Source organism: Apteryx mantelli, chromosome 14 (assembly GCF_036417845.1).
Source record: "Apteryx mantelli isolate bAptMan1 chromosome 14, bAptMan1.hap1, whole genome shotgun sequence".
In the NCBI taxonomy this organism is placed as follows: domain Eukaryota; kingdom Metazoa; phylum Chordata; class Aves; order Apterygiformes; family Apterygidae; genus Apteryx; species Apteryx mantelli.
The window spans coordinates 11,545,187-11,567,780 of NC_089991.1; the positions used below are offsets into that span (position 1 = coordinate 11,545,187).

A 22,594-nucleotide genomic window follows, 5' to 3' on the forward strand; every position below is an offset into this window, starting at 1 on the left:
GGAGTAACTAGTCAGATACAAACCACGTTCAGTTTAGCCGTCATTGAGAGCAGCTGATCAAGGCAGAGGAGAAGAGTGTGCTGAATTCACAGGGAAAACGCAGAGACGCGCACACAGTCATACCCACACCAGCCCTCGATCAGCTGGCCAGACAAAGCTTCCTGGAGGCTTGAGGTTCTTGTTTCTTTTCAATACTTAGCCCCAAACTGAAAAAAAATACCAAATTTTACATAGGATCCATCTCAAGACTCATGAGGGAGCCGGGGGGAGGGGGGGGAGAATTGTAGCTAAGGCCTAAGATTTTTCAAGGTTATTTAAAAAGAAATTACAGTTACTTACTGTGTTTAGTAACTTACTGCCCCCAAGAAGTTAACAACATGTTTTCTAACTAGCCCAGGCATACTCAGCAAAATTCTCCTACTAAAATCAATGAGAGACAAGCTGTTAGCTGCATGTAGCGCTGAAAAGCTGCAGATGAAATACAAAAAGTTCCTCGGCACTCATTCTGGATACAAAAATTCAAACATTTTCAGTTACCTCATAAATCAAAGTTTGTCATTAAGCAACACCTAAAGTGCTATCTTGCCAAAGCCTCTGTAAAAGCATCGAGGTAGCTTGTTAATTATTTTTTGACAGTCGCTCAGGAAACATTTCTCAGGCAAAGAACCGCGGCCTAGTGGGGATTCTGCCTTTTAGGTTTCTTGGGGCTGATGGTATCAACGCCAGGAACAGGGCAAGGACATGCAACCGCTGGCAACCAAAGACAAATGGATTTGGATGGTGATAGCATACACGAGCTTTTAGGCTAAGATGCTTTCCACTTCAAGCACACCTGAGGGACTTGATGTAAACAGATAACAGAGCCAAAGATTCTCACAAATGAAATAAAAGCAGAAGTAGACAACACGGAGAGCTAATTTTTCACCTGGAGAACTGCAATGTTAGAAGAGTGCCCTGGAGGTTTTAATCAATGCGAGTGAATCTTTTATAGTTCTTTCCTAGCATTCCCAAAATACGTCAATGAGATGCCAGCACTTTTTCAGCACAGAGTGACCATTTTCCAAGTAAGCTTGAGTTAAAGTCACTATCAAGGGAGATAAGAAAATTCATTATAATTTCCCTCCCAAAAATGGCAAGAAGCAGCAGGATAACTTTATAAGGCATGGCAGGTTTTCAGAAAAACTGTTTACTTCATTTATTTTTCAGGATGATTAGAAGTGAAGATTAATCTAACCAGACTTTACCGGTGCACAAAAATACCTGCAGCTACCTTGGCCCTTAAGAAGGGCCAAACATCTAAAAAAAGGCATGACACCACCAGACACTATCTAAAAGCATTTCCAGATGCAGAACCTCCTCTCTAGTGCAGGACACACACCTATTTGTCCATCTGCTTCATCACGGACAGTGCAAAGCTCTCTATGCCTTCAAGCAACTATCAATGCACTCACATAAGGGATATGCATATGCATATTGTGTCAACACATGTCATGTTCAATAAAGAGCTACAGACCACATTATATAACATGCTTTTACATAATTATAAACACCTGAGCAAGAGACCCTGTCTCTCTGAAAGTTTGCATACAATCTCTTCACCAAATGAAATATAAGCAAGGAGCTTTCTAAAGTCATGAGACAGCTTACAATCCCACCTTCAACTGAAATTTGAAGAATCTATTTGTCTGTAAGCATTTAAAAAAAAATAACTCTCCTTAATTTCCTCTCTGTAATACTCAGTTTCAGTGCACAAAAGAAAAGAGCTGTCACTTTTTAAGGTTTAAAACCTGCAAGCAAAATTACCTATTCTAAGTTACCTGCAAAAGCAAAGAGACACAAATGAAAATCATTAGAGGAATAAGATTCCTAATCATCGAAGAAAAACGTTAAAAGTTTCCAGAAGGCACAGTAAGGATAGAGTCCACATCTTCCTGACATCCCACCACAAGAATTTCAAGAATTTCAAAGGACAAAGGCATTTTTTCATTGGCAACCAGAATATTGCAACAACTGCATCTATGCTAATCAGCGAGTTTAGAAATGAAGTTCATGTACTGGATTACTGAGAGGTGACGCTCTCAAGAGACTCTCTACTATAAGGGATCTTGACTGACTCGCACAAAAACAACATCTCTTATCTGTCATTTATCAGTATCACTTTGTCTCAAACTATTACTCAAAACAGAACTCTTTCTCAGAAAAAAAAAAAGCTAGATACACAAGATATATAAATCAGAATATAAATACAGGATATAAAACACTATGAGAAGTCAATGGAACTATGTTAATTTATACTAAGTGAAACATAACCAAGATCTCCTTCCTTTGAGATGACACTGGAAATGGAAGGATTATGGTTGTTTATAGAAGATGCCACTATTCACAGCACAGGACACAAGAGCTCATTCTCGTGCCTATATAATGTCACAGAACAAATATATCTGGTAGCAGAAGGAATACTCCGCTCAGCAAACTAATGTAGTAACGTCACTGGCCGACCTATTCTGCCCATCACACAACTGAGAGTTGTTCATTTTTCTTTTCAGTGAGACACCATGCAAGTGCCGATTTAATGGTTCATTTATCAACCCCTCTGAATATTAAGCAATTCATTTTGACTTAATTTGGACAATTCAATTTCACCCATCCTTTATCCCCTTGAAAAATATGAGTTGCTATCTAGGGAAAAGCTGTTTCCAAAAGTTGACTTAATGGGAAGTACTTTCCATAGTCTGAGAAATATACATATATATACACACTTTTTTTGTTGTTTTTACACGTCATACATTAAATTCACAAATGATAAAGCAAAGACATTTCAACGTGCATTCTTAATACTGCAGACTGAAATGCATCTTCTGCAGTATTAGCTATCCTTTAAGAAGACCACCAGAAAATTAAGTGTATTGTCAATACAACCAACAAGCCTCTCAAATTCTGTGGTTCACAAGCAAGGGAGCTTCTCATTGAAAATCCATTACTTTCCTTAGAAAGTTTTTGTTAACGGATACATTTTCCTGACAGGATAAAAAGAAGGGGGAAAAAAAAAATCAATGTAGGATATATGCTCTAACCTTTCATTTCAACAGCATCTCGGTAGCCCTGAAGTTTGTCATCGTGGCTAAACAAGTTGCGTGACAACGCGGCGATCCCGGCTCCAGAACATCCCTTCAGGTCCCGAGATGGGGCCAGCCGGCACCGCCGCCCGGCGCGGGGAGTAGCGGCCGTGCCCGCTGCCCGCTGCCCGCTGCCGCCTGCCCGCTGCCGCCTGCCCGCACCCCGCTGCCCGCTGCCCGCACCCCGCTGCCCCCCGCCCGCACCACGCGGAAGCGCCGAGGAGCCTCGGCCCGGCGCCCCGCAGCAAGGCTCGGCCAAGGGGCCGCCGCTCCCCGGCGCAGCGGCCAGCTGGCACCGCCGCACCTGTTGGTCACCACCGCTCACAAGCGCCGCTTCACACCCCGGCACCTGGCTTGACATAACCCAGCCGCTTCCCCCCACGCAGCTGGCCCGTGGGGCTTTCCCACCGCCGAGGACCTCTGATGCCGCTGCTTTACCTGCTGCTCCTCAAGTGCTAAATTCCTCCCTCAGTAGCGCACGCCGGCACACACGCGCAAGCTTTTAACACTCAGCGAGCAGGATCTGCCCGTGATCAGCTCCATCCTGCCACGTATCGCTCTCCTGCGCTCTCGCCCCGACCTGCAAGCAGAAGCACCTGTGCTCCAGCCCCGCACCAGGCACACCGGGGGGGGGGGGGGGATACTTCCAAAAGTCTCTCCAACACAGCAACTACTGCGCGGCGAAGGGCGCTTCGCAAACGCATCCCCCTGCAAAGCTCAGCCGAGCCTTTCTGAGATAAAAGCAGCCGAGCCTTGATGCAAAAAGCCACTTTTCTCTTCGGGAATGCAAATAAGGAGACGCCGCCTCCAACCACGGCGCTTGGAGGGAGAAATGCAAGGGGGCACTGCTACGGCGAGCAGCCGGGGGGAAGGGGGGGGGGAGCAGGGGGCCACCCAAAGGGCTGCAGCTCTCCACGAAGGGCAGCTGCTGCCAAACCCCAGCACAGGCAGCGCAGAAACTCCACCGAGTCCGGCAGCCAAGCGAGGCTCTCGGCCTGCCGAGACCCGAGCCGCGCCGTCCCCCCCCCCCGCCGCCCCGGGGCAGCGCCGCCCCGGTGCTCGGCGCTGCACTCACCTCGGCGCGCCGGGGCCGGGCGGGCGAGGGCCGCGGCAGGCTCGGCCCCTCACGAGATCATGCCGCCGCCGCCGCCGCGGCCGGGAGGCGGGGAGCGCGGGGCCGGCGGCGGAGCGGCTCCTCCGGCAGCGGGGCTCGGCGTGCCTCACGCCGCGCCGCCCCCGACACGCGGCCGCGCCGCCCGGCCCCCGGGGGGGGGGGGGTGGCGGCGGGGCGGGCTCGGGCTCCGGCCCCGGCGGGGCGGGCTCGGGCTCCGGCTCCGGCTCCGGCTGCCTCCCGCCTGGCTCCGCCCGCGCCCGCCGCCGGCTCCCCGGCTCCGGCTCCGGCCGCCCGCCCGCCGCGGGGCGCCGCACCGGCCCTCCCGCACGCAGCGGGCCCGGGCACCGACCGAGAGCCCCTCGGCTCGGCTGCCATGTCTTCCCCCACCTTTGCCCTTTTTTTCCCTTTCCCCCCCTTTCTCCCCTCTCCTCCCTTTCCCCCTTCCCCTTTTCCCCTTTTCTCTCCAGTTCCCCCCTTTTCCCCTTCCCCCCTTTTCTTCCTCCTCTTCTCCCTCTCCTTTCCTCCCCCCTCCTCCCCAATTCACCCCCCCCCCAAGACCCTTAGCCGAGGAGGCCGTGGCCCGCAGCCAAGCGGCCGCTCGCCGAGGCGGCGACCGGGGGCTGTGGGAAGCCGCGGCCCCGGGGCCAGGAGGCTGCAGCAGCTGCCACCTGCCGCGCCCGGCATCTCCCCCCGGCCCGACCCGGCGAGCCCGGGAGGGCGCTTCCAGAGGCATCCTTCCCCGCCAGCCTTAAGAGTCATGGAGGGTTAAGATACCTCAGTGCAGTTTTTCCAAAGGATCCAGCAAAAATCAGGGAAGCAACGTTTACTGTTCATTTAATCCTGAGCAGCCCACCCTCCAGCTGGCTGCTCCGAAACGTCCCTGGCACCCCAGCCTGTAGGTCAGCTGGTCCCTGAGCGCCCAGGCTGCAAAAGGGGATATGGCATCCCTGAGGCAGGAGGCACTCAGCTACCTGGCCCACTGCAAAGGCTTCAGCAGCAGCATGATCGGTTTTCCCTATGAAACTTTAATGTTTTGAAGATGGGACCAGTGGAAACATTGATTTTTCCACCTTAGAAAGTTTGCTGCTTTACCACTGTATGCAAATAGTTTGGTTTTAACGGATGACAATGAATGCTTTCCTCCATGTTTATTCTGGAGCTAAGGATCAAGGTAGAAAATTGAAATAGCTCACAATAAACCTCCTAGCTCTTGACTGCTATTTGCTAGGATACATTGTACTCATACTCATGGAGAACTGGTCCATCACATGCCCACTTGCTACTCTTCTTCCCTCCTCTGGGTAAGCCCAGGTCCTGCACCATGGCCTCCTCACTTGCATTAAAATTTCAATAGCAAGAGTGCAAGTTTTGGTTCATCAGAAGTCTGTAAAATCAGTACCCAACTGAATGACACTAAGCAGGGGTTAATCTAAAAAACAAAACCTAAGCTGAAGGTGTCATCCCTTTTTAGATCTCCTTCCCACTCTCCAGGTTAAGAACTTGATATGCCTTTTCTGAGGAAGAAGAACGACCACTGACCAGCCATGGAATAATTTAAACAAAAGTAAACAGAAATCAAAAAGATTATTTCTGTTGATTTAATTCAGTTGTTGTTACAAATAGGTTATAAAGTTAATCACTAGCAAAATAGAAATTTGATTCTTCTAAGTATTTATCAAAAATCAACTGGGATCTTTTACCTTGTCACTCATTGAGTTGCGGCTGACTTGAATGTTCTGGTCTTCATGGCCACTAAACTTCACCTTCACTACAAGAGCAACAGATAGAATTAAAGAAAGTATAAAAAAACCTCTGGTTAATTAGCAAAGAGTTTCTTTTCTCCAACCCACTATCATGGTCTGAAGTCCGAGTGAAGTCACTTCCCTGCCCATTTAAAAAGCTAGCAAACAACAACGGATACTTTGTGCATGGAAAGTGCACTGAGGCCCTGTCCTATACGTGCGCCTCCATGCATGCGCTCCTCCTTCTACTCTTGGTGGGTTACAGGGAAAACTTGTTCAGCCTTGCAGTGCGTTAGAGGTATGTCTGTAAGACAGCAACTGCTGGAGAATTCTGACTTAAAAAAAAAAAAAAAGGCAGTTTCTGTTTCTATCTCATGTCCAGCTACAAAAAGAGAAAGTTTTGAAGAAACACAAGAAAATAAATCAGCAAAAACCCGAAAGTACTGGGAACCATATGTTTCGTTAGCGTCTATCAAGTTAGGACCACGACAAGTTTGACCTAAAGCTCTTCACTTTCTTGTTAACTTCTTTTATTTTCAGTTCTTCCCTTCCTGCAAACTCATGACAGTTGTTGTCCCTCCCTTGCGTGGATTGTGTCACTGCGCACTGGATCCAGTTGGCCAGCAATGGCAGGGAATGCTAAATACACTTTGTTACTGGAAAAAGCAATCTCTGAATAGATTAAGGGCAAAAAAGTTTCCCTAAGGCCTCAACCCAGAGTGATGAAAAATCCAGACCCGCCAAACATGTTTTGTTAAAATCAGTCTTGAATGTCATCTCTTTTTCCATTGAGAAATAACAACGGGAAAGGAATACACCAGGCAAACTAAAATATAAATGATGGACATTTCCCAAAGCTAGTAACTGCATCCCCAAATATATCCCCAAGCTGGGGAAACTCAGTGACACTCTCCACCCCCAAACTGGGCAAGGCCTAATCACATTTCAGATATGCCACGAACGCAGAAGTGCCGTACGGCCAGAGCTAGGGCTGTTTAAAGCTGCGGGGTCAGTGACAGCAGCAGCTGGTGCTCCTGACCTCGAGGGAATCACTGCTCTGGTTAAGGCAGGCTGTCACACTCTCATTTCTCTGAGACTTACTGGGATTTCAGTTGTTCTCCAAGCTGCTGCGCTGGGTCCCCAGTATTGCACTGACCAAGGGCAGAAGTGTGCTGCAGGGCAGAGGAAAAGGCCGTGCAGGCACAAATAAAGTAACTTTCTCTGTTAGGAGATGACTCCTCTTATTTTCATTGCCTTTAGAAATGAACAGCTGCTGCGCAGGTTTGCCAGCATCCAGCACTCAAAAACTGTGAGTGAGAGTCTCAGAAATAGGATGATTGTCTGTAAAACATTCTGATATTGAAAAAATAGCCTCTTTTTATTTGGCCTGTGATTACTAAGTCTGCAGGGATCCTTTTTTTCAAGCTTCTTCCTCAGTTCATGAGGAGCAGAGTTGTTTTTTTTAAATGAATGCTGGGATGCTAACATAATCAACTAATTCCAGGAGCTGAGGCTTCAAGATAAAAAAAGTATACCTTGTCACAAAGCTCGCAGTGCAATCTCATTGCATTGGCGTTGGCAGCATTTCACTTGGCTCTGGAAATAATAAAGTGGGAGACTGAAATGACAAACAAACGGGAGATCCAAACCAAAGTACCACCGGGGAATGTAAAGCAGATGGCCGGCTAAATAAGACTAGCCCAAAGAATCACTGTACCCTGCACAGTAAGATTACTGACAGCATCCAATGTGGCAGCCTCCTTCCTATGAGCTTACCTGGCAAGGTTCGGACCTCGGTGTCCTTGTCATGAATTATTGTTAAGATCAGTAAAAAAAAAAAAGTCAGAGCATTCTCTCGATTGCAAATAAATTAGGCACCCACTCATAGCAAACAGTGACATTCAAGAGCACTGGAGATCCCACTGGAGATCAAGAACAACTCCTTCCAAATATTTTAATGTCATCTTGGGCCTACATTGCTTACTTGAACTGGTTATTTAGATATCACAAAGATAATATTGACTTGTGCTTTCAGGAAGAACTGATTATTTAGCATGCTTCTATTAAAATGTCTGCTTACTGTGTAAGCTTTGTTTCAATATACCATGATGTTATTTTGTCAAGTGATTTTATTTAAAAGTTGCAAAATCAAGGCTTTGCTAAACAGGAGAAGGTCAGGCACCACAGAAATTAGACTTTGGGACTCCCGAATAAAAATGCAAGTGTGAGCATATGAAATCACATGTAGCAATTTATTTTCAGAAAGAGAAAAAAACCCACTAAATTACATTATCTTCTGTCATACTCAGTTTGCTCAGCAGAGGAAAACACATGAATATCAACTGTGCCCATCTGAACTAAGCAGAGTGGCTAGAATGCCCTGCAGATCTCCATCTGGACTGATCCTTTCTGTTTATCCTAATCAATACATTGGTTTGTTGAAGAAGAAAACAATTATTGCACAGCAAGTTACAGACTGCCAACTACAGCAGATTCTCTGTGCTGCCAAATACGATTTCTCTTTGCTTTATGTCCATCCCTAGCACCTAGCAAAGCTGTCCTGTCTTGTTCTGCTTCTAAGCATCTAGTCGTTTTCTTCGATCCTCATTCTTTTCACATGTCTAAAAACACGGTATTTAAGACTAAGTAAAACCTACATGCTTTCCTCTGTGCCGTTCACAGAGTGGGATTTTGCTAGACTCAATAAGAAAAGTTTCTACAACCTCTTTGAGCTAAATCTTACTCACCATATTTGTGGGTGTCACTGCACGACCTCTCAGTTGGAAACGAGCAGGATTGAATCATTTTGAGATGACAGTGAATTACTGTCCCTCTCGAATGGATCCAGCATTCCTGTCCCCCTTTCCCAGGCCGTCTGCTCACAGGCTGGTATATCCACTGGACCAGAGCCAGGCAGCCATAGAAATGTATTGAATGAATAAGGTCTTCCTTCCCTATCAGCCAATAAAGATAATTACACAGGCCAGCATATATTAATTTGGGTTCAGTCCTTTTCCCACTCAAATTAATGTCAGTTTTGCCATTGACGCTGATGTTAGCAGAAGCTGGCCCAACATCACGCATCTAAAATTAGATTCCTCCTGCAGTTTGCTGTTCTCCCCCCTTCCGCCTTATGGGATGAGGGACTTACTGGTCCAACGGGGAATCAGTACTAATTCAAGCAAAAAAATAGGTAGCTAAGGCATGCAGCTGAGCAGCTCTCAACACCTACTCCAGCATTTCAGGCAGCAGGAGCTGAACAACGATCAAAGTGGCACCATCTCCGCCTCCACACCGCAGCAGTGTGGCCCCCAGGCGCTCTCGCCCCTGTAGATCTCATTTGCCAAAACCATCGTTAAGTAAGGGCAGAGGAGCGACACGCTCACACAAAGTCATTATGCACCGGGGCCTGGAGTCAGGGGAGCTATCAAAGACAAGACGGCAGCTCCCTGAGAGGGTGCGCGTGTGTGTTCACACAGGTGTGCGACACGCCGCTCTCCTCAGAGATTTCCGGTGCAGGTCTGTTGGATTTTTATCTCATTTCCAGAACGCAGAAGTCGCTTGTTATCAAATCAGTGATGCCACTCGAAAAATCAGAGGAAATCCATCAAGGCCTATGAGGTTATTCTGCTGTAACAAGCAGCCCTTGTATCTCATTCTTCAGAAATGAGACTCAGCCTTACGTCTCCGCTTGTGTTCTGCACGAACCCACACGCATGGTAACTGCTCAGCGCGATGGATGTGTGGTTCTGCTGCAGCCCAACAGCTCGTGATCCCGCTGCATATAGGTACATGTGGCTGCATGCAAATATATATATACACACACAAGCATACATATATCATCATCTTCCTTCTGAAACAGCATTTTTCTTTTCAGCACTAGTCTGCCTATCATTATGGCTGAGTATATAGACATACAGGCATTTACCAGCAAGGCTGAACAGTCTCCTTAGCCACACTTCCATGGAGCCCATGGAGCATCCTCTGACTTGCACACAACTCATGTTAGACTCTTTTTCATATTCTGCTGTTACTGTAAGTTAGCAGAAACTTTGCTTACTGGACTTTCATCATGGTGGGTGTAAACACAAGCAATAGCTTGCCTGCTACACAGCAGAATCACGTGCAGTGATTGCTCATATACCTTTCAGATTCTCTAACAAGTGAGGAAAAAAAAGAGAGAAAAAAGCAACTATTTCTAACTGAGACATATTCCTCTGCTGTCTCTGTCTCAGCTGTGAATGCTCTCAGTTATACTGGCTTCCTTTAACTGATCATTCCCCACCCTGTTTCCATGAACAGAGAAAGTAACTGTTTCCAAACTCCCAGCCTCATGCCAGTTAACATTTGCCCATCAACTGCCAAGGCAAGCTTCACATAGAGAAAGAAAGAAAAAAAAGGAATGGCAGATTAGAAAGATCAGCTCTGATTCTTACCTTCACAAGCAGACTTCGCTCAAATACTTTTACTTTGCGGGAAGTCTACAAACTATTTTTAGCTTCCCTTGGGGATGCCATATACGGAGAGCAGCCCCCTCCCTATCATTACTAATCTGCCTAACATAACAGCAGGACACCTGCTGCTAGTGAGTCATGTTTTGTGTGAAGCTAAGGATATATATATAGGCAAAATGGAAAGACAATTGCTTATTTTCCTCCACACTCAGTGTATTGTTTGCGTCTTCCTGTATTCTAAGGAAATCAGTTGAGGGCAAAAGAGACAAAAGTTTGATTACAAACACACAGTAAAATTCATATTGTCTTCAGACGGGAAGCCCTAAGAGGCTGTAAGAGAGGGATGGCAGAATTATGCTTGTTTATATTTGTGACATGTATACCTGCATGTATGCATACACCTGCACTCTTACACATGCACATGTATCTTAACAGTGACTGTTCGTGCAAGTTCCTGCCCTGGTACATGCAAACTAGCGTTTTCACTGAAAACATGAAAGGAAATTCAATCGTTTTAAATCTAGAACTCCATCCTGAACTCACCTTCTCCCTTCACGTGCACAGTAAAAAAGTACGGGCACAGAAAATAGGCATGTCTGGGGGAAACACAGCTTTATAATCTGCCAGCCTGGAGAAGAGAAACCTACCACATATTCCCCATACGAGCTTCCAGGTACGAGGCAGAAGTAGCTTAGTGGTTGCACAGTGGCTGTTAAACAGCAGTCGTATTCCCCTTTTTTTGTTTCATAGCCATTACGTGCAGTGACAGACATATACAGAACAACCCTCTGGTCTGTGCTGGGAGTCTGATTTAGCTCTCCCTCACAAGCTATGCATTTCACAGTTATAGGCTGCCCTTTGAAACTTTTGAGAGCTGCAGTAAAGCGCTGCTAGGTTTGGCTTTGTGATCTCTGGAAGATCTCTCTTTTTCCCTTGTCTCTCATATTTTTTTGCAAAATGTGAAATTTTGGTTATTCCTGTCTTTGAACAAAGGCTATGTCCTGATTTTTTGCCTTGGGCAATAATGTCTATTTTCACTCCTGATGGATATTAGTTCCTACCACTTTTAACCTTAGCTTACCCTACTGTTCTGAAATTCTACAACATATTCACTCTTATTAAAGACAATGGTAAATGCCCAGTAACCCCAATACAAATAGGATGAAGGCTTATGGTAAATATTAGAACAGTTCACAGTAACCTAAATTCTCATGGGCAGAACAAGTATTAGGCATTATAGTACATGAAGCCATACCCTTTAGCCTGATGGATAGCACCATGGAAGTTCCCATCTCCGTACGTTGCCCCCAAGGAAAAACACCTGAAGTATTCAACAGATAATGAAAAACATTCCATAGGTTTTTAAAACCATCATATTGAATGTATTCCAGAACAATGATTAAAAATATATATAGAAAATACCTCTATTCCTGAAGAACTCTGTAGATTTTCAAACACATTTCTTTAGAGCCTTACTGGGCTTTTTTCACTATTCTGTCTGCTTCTCCTGTTGAACTGAAAGAGAAATAGTAGATACTACGAAACGTTCCCAGCCATCATCCTGCCTTGTTTCCCTTCTCCAAGAAGGACTGGACTAGGCAGTAACAAATGGCCAAAGTTCCCTTCTTTCAGCAGCTCAGGGCCTTGTGCTGCACAACCCCCCTAAAATATTTATGAAGCTCCTAAGAAGTTGCCCTTATATATGTTCTAGGCTCTCTGAACAGAGCTTAGAAACATAACTCAAATCCAGTAGTTTAAAATAGCCGTTGGCAAATCAACATCTTACCCCTTAGAATAACAACCTGTCAAGCCTTGAATGCATGGGGAAAAAGGAAAGCATTGCAACATGCCCCAAACATCATCAGGTCCTGGGTCTTCTCCACCAAGTAAAGGCATAAAGTGAAAAGCCATGGGTTCTTTCCAGTGGCTTCCCTCATCAGCAGTCCCTTCCTCTCTATACAAGTTCTTCTCCAGCTTATGCTGGTTCCAGCATAAGAAGTAGGACTTCAAGCAGACAGACCCTGAAGCTTTTACAGTTTTAATAATGAGCATGTCAGCACTACCCACACACTCTGTGGTGCTCTGTTCCCCTCTAGTGCTTAGCTCACACTGAGGGTATTGAATTGGCTGTAACCTTTGAGCTTAACAGAGCTACCTCTTTTAAGCATGAGCAGTAGAAGCTCTGGCTTTTTGCTTCGGAAGTCCTGCGTTCATCTCTGCTGCCAGCAACCCACCCAGAAATCTCGCTTTGCACCTGCCTTGATCTCAAAACGACAGAAATAACCAGCTGCAAAGAGGAAGAGTGATGAACTGAGTACAAGGGTCAGTTCTTCCTTGCTATTCTTCCAATGATACCCTAAGCATTCCATTAACATATTCTCTAACACAGTGGCTTTATATGTCTGCTAAACAAAAAAGTAGAAGCAGAAGGAGAAAAAAAAAACTGGACATGTCTGCCTTGAATCCCAATTAGAAAAGAATTGTTTGCCTTAACTCTCAATGTATTTAGAATATGGAGCATACATTTACAAAGGATGTTTTGTATTTACAGCATGTCTATCTGGTTATACTGCTGCAATATAATTGTTTTCCTGCTGAGAATTACAGCAGTGAAGTTACTCCGGGTACGATTACAGCTAATTATAGTTTCGCTTTGGAATTTAAAGGCTCCCCTGCAACACTCCCTCCTTCCCACTTAGACTCAGTGGCCTTGGAGCATGTTCTGACTGCTGCCCATAACTGTAGTAACTGAGGTTTATAAGGTCACTGCCAGCTATGTGACGTTTTGATGCATTTGAGGTGTAGTTGCTAGAAATGGGCAAGTCATTATAGTAACAATATGAGCAAAAATCTATAAAGAATACCCTACACTGAGGCCATAACTGAGACAATCTAAGCCAGAACTGGGCTTGGTCTGTGCCTAAAGGGAGCTCTAACCAGAAGAAGGTGGCAATCACCGCCTGGTAAAGCACTGGGCAGACTTTGGGCACAAGAACATTGCCAAATTTGTATCCAAATGGGAAATTTTGACAAACAACATTTATATTCAGGGCAGTTAACAACCAAACAGTGGGGAGGCACTCATTCCTGTGCAGACTCAGCACAAGGTGACTGCTTCAGTGTCAAAAATAGAGCCTTAGTTAAACATGGCTAAGACAACAGACACAGCTTGGCCAAGCCATGGTAAATTCACTGACTGCTGCCTGAGAGGAAACACTTTTTGACATTTTTCATAACTGTTTTTCAGTTTTTCATTTTTCATAGCTGTTTCTTTTGCCTCTAAATCTTAGAAGTTTGATGCTGGAATCAGTTTTTCTTCATAAATCTCTTCCTTCTATCATACCTTTGTCTGTCGCTGCTGATATTTCTGAGCAGCAAGCTGAATGCCTGGCTGGGCTGGAGCAGACAAGCTGACACAGGGAACAGCACACCGTCTGCTTCCAGCCAGAAAGAGAGGCAGGTGCCAAGGGGACCCTTCACAAGGGTTGTATGTTGTCTTGTTCCCTGCATTACAGGAGACTCTGCAATAAATCACAAAGCCCAGCCTATGGAAGCAGTTTGTACATGAGCTAGGATCGTTTTGGCCTTGGCATTAGTTCAGCCCAAACCATGTTCATGGCAGTGGTACAGTTCAGACACCTTAAAAATCTCTGCCAAATATCTGCAGCTGGATTGAGAAAAGTGCTCTCGGGCGGGTCCTGTTTCTCCACACTGTACATGCCCCAGATGGTGCAGCTACGGGAACAAATGTACGCCATCGCTGAGCAGCACCGTGTGTTTCAAAACAAAATGTCATTGAGTTTTCCAGATTAAAACATAAAAAATGTATGAGCAACAACTGTCACACCCAGGGGAGCTAGTAACACTGGTAGGGGTTTTTCCCTTTCAAAACCAGGTAAGTTCATTCTTAGTAACAAGGTGTTCTTATACAGTTATAGATTCATCAAGTTTAAGGCCAGGAAGACTTGTTAGATCTTCATTTGACCTTATAGCAAACCATTACATTTCAGCCAATTATCTCTCATCAAACACAGCTATAAGGCCCAAAACAGTCTATATGGGAGAAAAGCAGCGAGTCTTACTCTGATGCCATCAAAAGGTGGAGAATGCTTTTTTTCTTTTGATAATCTGCTCCAATGACTAAAATCACCTTCTCAAAACAAACAAACAGAAAACCAAAACCACATATCATTGAAATATATCTGGTTCAGTTTTCAAACACAGGCTCTTCTTTTACTTCTCTCTGCTAAATTAGACAGTCCTTTAGGACACAGTATTTTCTTCCCAGAAAGGGACCTATGCACAAATAAATCACCTTGGACTTCTTTTTGGTCAACCAAATACACTGAGCCATTTAGGCTTTCTATTGTCAGACACTTCCTTTGACCCTCAAATAATTTCAGTAATTCTTTCCTACACATTCTCCAACTTTCCCATTTCCTTTCAGAGCTGTAAACCAGAACAATATTTTGCTATTTCAGAACTGGTTTTAGCAATGCTGCACAAAGAAGTAAAATTACATCTTTTCCTGTTATTCACTACTCCCTTGTTTATATATTCAAAAATCACATTACCTCCTTTTGCCAGATCATCACAGGGGGCATTCAGGTCGAGTCACTTATTACAACATCGAGAGGCTTTTTAGAGCACTGCTCCCCTTCCTCCTGAAAGCACAACCCGCACTCTGCGCTCCCATGTGCAGAACTGCGCACTGGGACAGACCAAAATGTAGCTTGATGGACTCCTCGTCCTCTTTATTCTTCACTGTCACCATCCTTTCCTCTTCACTGTATACCACTCTCTCGATCTTTTACAGATGTTTTTATCTTATATTTTTGTTACAGATCATTGGTACAAACATTGGACAGCTTTCATAGTATTACTTAACCCTAACGTGCCCCCGAAACCACACATCCATTCATTGCTGATTCTCCATTGAAAATTACTTGTTGAGCTCTGTCAGACACTTCTTAATCCATTTAATGTGTACTCTAATGTTACTGAATAGTGCTAATGTCTAATCAGCACGTTATTCAGTACCAAGTCAAACACCTTATGAAAGTCTAAATGCACTAAATTTACACAATCACTTTTGTCAACCAAACATAATATAATTAAAGAGTAAAATTAGGTTTTTTTGATAAAGTTTGCCATAAAATCATGTCATTTAGACTATTTATGAATTCACTTTTGCATCATCTTTTGAATTATTTTACCCCCAAATGATTACAAACTAACTAGCTTGTTGGATCTCAGGAAATAGTTTCTCACAGCAACCTTCTCCCTAGAATTAGTATAGACACTTTTAACATGACCAGGTGAAAATGAGCTCATTAATGAGGCAGTTCTTTATTTGCAGGGAGACTGGATTGGATTTGCTCCCCTTCGGAAGCTGTCATAGGTAACCCGGACTTCAATGGGACCATACACCCAGTGGCAGGGGTACTGCTCTTCCCAGTACCCCTTCATATCTACCCTATTCACAGTGCCTCACTAACACTTCCAAGGTAAACAGACAAACAAAAAATCTTCATTATAATTTTCTTTGCAATAGCTCAAAAACAACTTTATCAGAATCCCAATACTGGGGAAAAAATACAACTGCTTATGGCATTCCTGCATACACCCAGCAGGATACACAGCCGTTGCTGCACATGATCTTTTGATTTAGGGCCTCATATATATCTGCTCTTTAACTACATAAGTATGAAGTCATTAACATATTTTAATGGGCTGAAGGATGGGCATATTTAGGAAGGGATTAGGCTACCAAGAGGATATTTATGTCTGGGTCTATGTAAGGTCCATCCACAGAGACATGAGTTTCTTTTTACCAGAATCCATCTTTCAGACTGGGTTATTTAAAGGGGCCTAAAGGTATCTGGGAACTCTATTCCCTTTGCCTATTCCCCACCCTACTGCTTTAAACAAGTTCATTTTGTCCCATCAGAACCACTGCTGCTTACCTCATCAAATAATAACGAAACCTCAAGGAATTCCGCAGCTGAACACGAGAGAGAGCTGTATATTTTGCCCACAAAGACACAATGGTTTCGCAGTGCTCCTGTCGTTATTCAGAAATCATGCAAGATGAAGCTGAGGCAGCGAGCAAAGCATGGTATAAAATTGAAGCCGTCATACTTCACAAGCACACCTCATTTGCTCTGCTGTCAGCAGCTCAAAATCCCAATGAAAAGAGGTGGAAAAAAAAGAAGAAAGGAAAAGAGTAAATTATATGCAACCCACTAGACTTATCATTTAGCTTTTGGCAAAATATTGACTCCTGAATGATCTTTGTCAAATCTCGTTAAAAAAAAACAGCCCCTTGCTGATGAGTCTTGCCAGAGACTTAAATGGGGTGCAGGAGGAAAAAAAAAGAAGGGCAATGGAAAAGAAGGCTTATTTTTAATTAAGTAAGCTACCTCTGTCTGTGTTTGGTCATGGCTCTCATGTGATTTGGGAAAGCAGAATGTTTGAGGGCTTCATTTTTGTTTGTTTTAAACATTCATGGCATTTTAAATGTCCTCTGTGCTGGGCTTGATGGACCTGATGGTAAATGGCTGAACCAGCTCTGGAGTTCTCTGCAGTGGAAAGCCACGACAGCAAGGCAGTTAGTTCATAAAGATACTCAGCCGAAGCACTGCCCTGCTACCAGAGACCAGAGCAGAAAACTTACAGTGAAGGATCTGCTGGGGACCACTCATACAGGGAGCTTAGTGCACTTATTGATTTCAGGAGTGAGACGGATGAATGTGCATCATGTTTGTATCAGCAATATAGACATTTTAGACTGGTTTTGTGTGCTGACATTTCACTGTGACCTGGGGTTTTGCACATCCTTTAACCCAACTATTGAAGTTAGGAAGGACAGTACTAAGAACAAGGAGTAAGCAGTGGGGAAGAAGAAGAAAGTACTTTTTACCTAGAGCAATAATTTATCATTTCCAGACAGTACAGCAGGACAAAGAATAGCCTTACGGATAAAGAATTGATATGAGACAGGGAGAAACAGGTTCTATCCCAACCTCTGCTGCAGACTTCGTGGCAGAACTTGGACCTGCCAAAGAAAGACACAAAATGGAAGAAATGCTCTCTGCCCCAGATGTGGTCTGGGTGATGGGCTGGTATATAGTGACAAACTCTATTGCAAAACCCCAGTTAAAATCCCAGGGCAGAAATCTCTGTGATTTAAAGTTACCTGGATTTTTCATCACAGAAATAGTGCCATAAGTGGTGCTGAGGTATTCCACACAGTCATCCACTTAAAGTTGCACTCTAATCACTAATCAACATTAATTCAATGTTAACTTGATTTTTTCACCCAACTCGTGTTGGCATATGTTGGCTCATGGTGGCCAATATTCTCTCCCTGAGACTCCTTTTTTTTAGAATTGATTTTTAAAAATCACTCTAAGTGATTTAAGAATACTCCTAAATATCAGCTGCAGGCAGGAGAAGATAATTATTGGTCTGTTTTTAGAGAGAGCTTTTGGCTCAGTTTCTTCTTCCTACCCTGCTCATCACTGATGTATTTTTAAATGAATCCTAAAATACACACCAGGAAACTCTATTAAATAAAAATCATGAATGGCATGCAGACTGTGCTATTACTGTGCATAAGAAGATAACAAGACTCAAGAGACTGCCCTTTACATTCTGCCGCTCTTGCTAACTACAGAGCTGGCCCAGCAAATGCAAACATTCCACGAAGAAGGGAGAGCATCACGAGCCCTAAACAGTATCAGGCCTGGAAAGAGGCCTGAAGAATAAGAGATCAGAGAGATAATCAGGATGTGATGAGCCACAGCTCTCTGTGTTCTCAGTTAACTAAGTGATTGGACATGCACAATCAGAGATCCCAAATGCATCATTTATAGGTTATCAGTGATATCAGACATCGGTTGAAGCAGTGCTGGACTCCCAGTGCCAACAAACTGGAGAAAAGAATTAGAATTCTGAAAGCTTTTTAAAGCCAGACTCTCACCTCAAGACACAATAAAAGAAAAGCTTTTAGATCATTCCTGGCACAGGAGCTGGAAAGCTGCCATGTTCACACAGGGTAACTATGGTAATCCATATCAGGTTGCAGAAATCATCTTTAACATACTCTTTTAAGACCTCCAAGAAGCTTTCTTCCTAATCTACTTAAAAAAAAAAATAAAGTGTGTTTCAAGGTCAAGCAGTACAAATAATGGGATCAAAGACACTAAATAGGGAACAGGTCAAGGGTACATGTCACCGAGCACCAGCAAGGAGAGCTCTGATTCAAGAGGCAATAAATGGGCAGGGGACGGGCATTCCTGTCTCATGCTCTGCATTACCGTGTGAGCTTGATCACTTACCATTTGCAATGAAGACTGCACAATTAAGATTCACTGCAGAAAAGCTATGCTTAATTGCTTTGATGCTTAGGTGATTAAGACCTGAATACATTAGTGTGTCAAAATTACTGAACACAAAGGCCTTGATTCTGTTTTTTTCTATCCCAGTTTAAGCGAGGCCCAGAGTTCTCATTCCTGGGCATCTGAGGATTGCTGGAGATTATTTATGTAGGCAAACTCAGTCCTTGGTGACACTTCAGCTCTAAATATTTGGGGTTGCAGTGTGCCTGGTCTAAAGGAATTTGATTCTACTATTCACTTTGTCAGAATTAGAAGCATAGAAAATCCAGTTCCATTAGTTCAAAATTAAATTCCTTTACTTAAAAAACCCTTGCTACATGTAGCCCAAACTCTTCCCCTGCTTCACCCAGCTTTGTGTGCATAGCAGCCCATGTTATCATTTACCCACCTTCACAAGTATTCCTCAAGCCTCTGATTGATCCCTGCATGTCTCAGGAAAAAACCTTGAAATTAGAGACGAGATATGTATAATTCAGAGCTGGAACTGACAAGGATCAAGAAGAGCAAAGGCAGCACAGAGGCATTTGAGGGAAAAGGCTACATATAACCAATAAAAGGTCTTATGCATTGAAATCCCAAATGGTTGCACTGTAAGAAGGACATAGCAGGACAGGCTCATGCCTGTGCTACTCTAAAGATAGGGAAATCTCTGATAAGTCCAACAGAACATCAAAACTAAAAACTGTTCCACATCAATTTTATGCTAACAGGCCAAAATCTCAGATATTAGGCATCTACCACTACACATGTTCACACATACACACACCTCCCTCCTTTTTTTGTTACCAAAAAAGGTTTTTCTCAGTTACGTTTTTTTTTCTTTTCTTCTTTTCTCATATGCAAAATGGTTGTACCTGCACGCACAAAGAAGCTGAATGCTTGTCTGTCTGGTCTGTTTATAAGAATACAATATGGGGCAAACATCTGTGTTTTAGGGGAAAAAATAAATAGATGTCCAAAAGAAGCACTCAGGCAAAAATGTAATGACAGACACCAAGGTTTGGAGATGCTTTGAAAATCAGGGCTGAAATATTCATTTCTATTGTTCTGTGTTGCAACAGCAAGACGTTGAATTGTTTCAGTAGCCCGTAAGTTAATTTTATTATCTGTTTGATACATTACTAAGTATATTGCTTGGGTATCTGCTAAACGTAATACTCATTTTACATTAAGATGTTTTTAAGTCTTATCACAGTTGTCTGTACTTTGTCATTAGCAGTTGGATCATTCTACTCCGTTTTCAGGTGCAGTAGCTGGGGGAATCTGTAACCTGCAATTTAGAAAGGAAAAAAAAAATTCTGCGGAAGCAGAGTCTCAGAGGGCATCTTTTATAGGACTGCAAAGTTATGGGTAAAAGAAACACAATTATCTCCTCCAAACAGATCTGAAAAAGTTACTGCCTGCGCCCAGGATATAGCAGGGACCAATAATTTGAAGCTTAAATAGTGTTGCACATGATGTTACTTCTGCCTGTTTTTTTTGTTTCTGCTAGGATCTCACACCCCTGCTGTTGCACCATTCCAGTCCCTAACGCTCGGTCAAGTTGTGTACTGCTTCTTTGCACCCAGGCTAGTGAGGAACCAGGGGTATGAGGCAGGGCCACGACGAGGGAGGCAGCAGGAGCACGTGCCGGGGGTGAGACGGAGCGGCTGCTCCGTGCAGCACCAGCGTAGCCTCCCTGCCTGACAGCATCTGTGAAGTTTCCAGGCAGCAGCTTCCACGATGTTTGTGGCTGACCTGCGGCATCGCAGAGAGCAACACCCAGCTCAGCCCTGGCTCGCCCTTGAAGAGAGTTTCACTCCAAGCCGCAGTGCCCACTTGGAGGTCTCCTTTCTTCCAGGACCAGCTGCTACTGGCTACAAAATAGCAAGTGGAATGAAATTCAAATTGGTATTTGCAAATATTTAATTTGTACATGCAAAGTGGTTTTTGGGCTTTGGGTCCCCTACCCTTGATTTTTTTGGATTATCCTTGGATGTAGTTATTGACACAGGAAAAAGTAGGTTATGCAGTAATTAATTCAATAAAATGATTCAATACTTCTAGTTCATAAGTTAAACCCGCAATGAAGGCAGATCTTTACTCTTTAGCCATTTGCATAGCATTCTGCTGGGCTGCCTGGCTATTTTTCATTTGAAAGAGAATATTCATAACCAGTCACCCAGTGCATGTATGTTGATTTTCAGATACTGAATTATATCTTTAGAGGAGGTGCTGGCATTTATTTATCTTTTGTAAATATTCCAGAGGATTATTTATTAGATTCAAAACTTTTTTTCTGAGAGGGAAATCATCTAGACAGATTATGGTGAACTTCAAGATTTGTGGATATAAAAAAGAGAAAACTCGTAGCTCTCTTTCGCTAGGTAAAACCAGCAACAATGAATGATATGACATCACATTTTTATGACAAGTACTGATTCACTGAGGAAGGCCTAACAAGACCTTTCCATCCTACTTACTAGCTTCTTCCAGAACAACACACCTGGTTGCACATGGGATGGCTATGCAGCTTTTACTGAGCAACTGCTCAAACTAGAGCGGGATTTTGCCCACCCTTCTGCCTACAGAAGCAATTCTGGAACGATTACTGCCTCTTTTGTTAGTTGGTGTCACCTTCCCTTTACCATACACCGTGCTCAGCAACCCAGGAAGATGCCCCATCTGCCACACTGCAGCAGGAGGACATGACACCAGTCCAGGACCTGGGAGAAACATCAGATTTGCCCAGGTGGAGCACATTGGCCTGTTCTGTACAGCAGCCCTGTAACACCTGTTACCGCTACCTGAGTTTTCAGGGGAAGATAAGTAACACCCTGGTAACACTATCATAGAAAGCTCCCCAGATGGGTTTTGACCAGAAGACAGTCATTCAGCAAAAGAATTTTTCAGAAAGGGCTATCAGTTCTGATGATTTTTTTTTCAGTGAAAACATTTCTGAATGCTTCAAAAGTATTGGTTCTTTTACTTCAATTTGACTATACTACTTTTTCCTTCCTGTTTCCAAATTTCATTGCAAGTTTTCTTTACTTTGCCTCACCTTCAGTCTGTCCTGCCAAGGTACCCATTTATTTTTAAATAGGCATTAAAAAAACCTTCCACTTCTGTGCATTGTCACATGTTTCTTGCACATCTGCTACAGGAGGGCTGCAAAGAGCTCACAACCTGCTCTTGTGATTAAAGCTCCTGCAGTCAGAATAATTTCATAGATGATGTGGATTTAGCCTGTCCTAAAACCATTTGCCAGACATACAGATGCAGAGGCAGGCTGACCTTTGTTCCAAGAGAGCCAAAGACACCACACGTCGACTGCAATCAAAGCGCCAACAGGCAGCAGCAGGTGAGATCAGGAAAGAAGCAAACCATTAAGTGGTCAAAGAGTCCACGTCTGCCACTGCTTTCCCCAGTTCATCAGCCAAACTAGCAGCATCACTCTGCAGATCTCAGCAGTCAACCTTTCTTTTTTTTTCCTAGAGCTTGCATAAAAAATGTTTGCTTGCACTGTTTTGGCTGTGATGTTAGTCAGGGAAGGATGGGAATAATCGTGTCCATGGGTGCCCTTCTCTCCTCCCTGGTGAGGTGCCAGAAGCTTTGAGGCTCCAAGGTGGCAGGCTTTTAGCTGCCTCTGTCTAGCAGCAGGGGAGATGCCAGGTCTGAAAGCTGCTGTGAGCAGCACAGGACAGCTGGGCAAGAGTAAAAATAAAGGTAGCAATTGCACCTGTGAATGTGGGTCAGACTGTCCATGTGTTACAGCCACCGACTCAGC

The 22,594-nt window shown here is 44.0% G+C and overlaps 1 protein-coding gene across 12 annotated transcripts in view; it reads right to left on the bottom strand.

Annotated features, from left to right (window-relative positions):
* Positions 1–22,594, bottom strand: part of SGCD (sarcoglycan delta) — a 400,728-nt gene that overhangs the window by 360,797 nt on the left and 17,337 nt on the right. For 10 of the 12 annotated variants that reach the window (XR_010885637.1, XM_067304856.1, XM_067304859.1 and 7 more), the window contains exon 1: positions 4,192–4,299. The exons of 1 other annotated variant lie outside the window; for it this stretch is intronic. The gene's annotated coding sequence lies outside the window, so the exon portion shown is untranslated. Of the gene's footprint in view, positions 1–3,554; positions 3,697–4,191; positions 4,300–22,594 lie in introns of those variants that run through there. One more of the 12 variants, XM_067304852.1, reaches the window with a different exon arrangement.